The sequence below is a fragment of the Culex quinquefasciatus genome, chromosome 1, assembly GCF_015732765.1.
Source record: "Culex quinquefasciatus strain JHB chromosome 1, VPISU_Cqui_1.0_pri_paternal, whole genome shotgun sequence".
NCBI lineage: Eukaryota > Metazoa > Arthropoda > Insecta > Diptera > Culicidae > Culex > Culex quinquefasciatus.
Genome location: NC_051861.1, coordinates 89,689,845 through 89,691,878, shown reverse-complemented (window position 1 = coordinate 89,691,878; position 2,034 = coordinate 89,689,845).

The following is a 2,034-nucleotide window of genomic DNA, read 5'->3' as shown; positions in this document are numbered from 1 at the left end:
TCCAAAGAAATTGGCTCCAATCTAGGGGAAATCTACCCATTTTAATCCTAATAAGCGGTCGTGTTTGAATGATGCTGGATAATCTAGAGTCTCCCTTGAATTTTACTAAAACCAAGTACACCAACGAGTAGAGCAAGTTTTTGTGAACATTTCTGTTTATTTTCACTTTCACTAAAAGTTATTCTATTTCTTTACCAAGCATTTAACAAAAAAAAAATTCCCAAGGGTATTCTAATCGAGGCGAATGCATTGGGCCACGCCCATTTTTCTAATATCGGCTTAGTTCTTTTTCTTCCAACACTCTGTCGAGTGTTGCCATTTGCGCTGACAGTTCAAACGAACACTCACGAAAAGTGGCATTTATAGGGAAAGTTTCCTGGCATCGCTGGCTGTGCTGCTGGTGGTGTTGACGGCCAGCCTTTGTTCTTTTGCCTTCGTCTCTCGCTCGGTTTTCTTCAGCCTTCGAGTGGAATGCAAAGTGAAAATTGAAACGTCAAACGACTTGGCGCGTTTGTTTTTTGATGGCGCTTGCTAATTTATTACATTTTTCGGGATTATTCTTCAAGTGAGTGCCTTACTAATGATCAAAAGAACATGTTGCCGGTAGTTGAAGCAATTTCATATCTTAAGCGCCGTGAAAAAGTAAGCGAAAGTGAAAAGTTAATTTTGGCGATATTCATTAAGCGTTTGAGGGATTCTCGTGTGTGTCACTGTGTGTGCCAACAAAATGATGAGAAGTGGTCTCGCAAAATACAAATTATGATCAAAAGTGCATTAAATGTGATCTTTTTGGCCAGTAAGTGGCATACATTTGCGTGCTTACTCGAGGCGGTGCTGTTGCTGGTAAGTTTATAGCCCAAATAGTATTTTTGGAGCTTTAATCGAGCATCAAACTCTCCATATGACGAAGATAGGTGTTTGATTGGAAAGGGTAGATTTCCCCTAGATGAATTTAACGCAGTTCTTTTTTTTTTTTTTTTTTTTTTTTTTTTTTTTGAAAGATAACAGAAATTTATTTTATCAAATTGTCGCTCAAAAATTTGCATTGCCAGATTTATCAGATAACCTGGCAACCATGTTCCCAAAGCCAGACAGATCAATTCTTTGAGAATTCGGACAGCCAATATTTTTGGTATTTTTGATTTAGATGAAACGTTTTATGCATTTTTCTATGACCAACAAAGACATTTTGCGTCATTAAATCATCCATACAATTTTGGCAGCTGTCCATACAAAATGGATGATAAAATTTTCAATAATTCGTAACGTGAAAACAGATTTTCTAATCGATTGGATGACTTAGACAAAAAAATAGTTATACTCAAAAAAAACTGTTTTCTTTTTATCAATTATTAAACTTTTCTTAAAAAGAAAAGTTACTGCACATAATAACAACTTTTGACAAATTTTCTTTTTTATGAATGTTTAAGATGACAAAATCTGCCATGCTTTAAGCTATGGCACAACCCACTGAGAATTTTTGGCTCGAGCCTCGACTCGATTCAGACTCGATATCAAGCTCGAGCCTGAATTCTCAGTGAGAAGTTGGTCAAAATTAATTTGACAGTCAGGGATGCCGCACGGTTTTATAAAATGTCTGTAAAAAAAGTCTATGTATGTGTAATTCAAATATATTAGTTTACAGTCTTGGAAATCCATCAGAAATTGCGTTTATAAGCACGACTAACGAAATAAGGGTTGATATTTCCACAAAATATTAATTTAATGAAGATTTTTTAAAGTCCTCAAAAAATGTCTGGAATAATCTCAAATGTCTGCGAAACACAGACAAATCTGTTCATTTGGCATCCTTAGGCAGTGTTGCCAAATATCTCTGAAAATATCAATATGAAATTTATTGACGAAAATACACAATCTTCTACTTTTAAAACTGGATAATTATGGTTAAACTAGACTGTTTTCCAGGATCCAAAACAGTCCCAGACTTAAATCAAATTTTAGACCTTTTAAATTTATACCCTATAGAAGTTTTTCTTTAATATATTGTATTGCTTTTTTTCCAAATCTTTGACC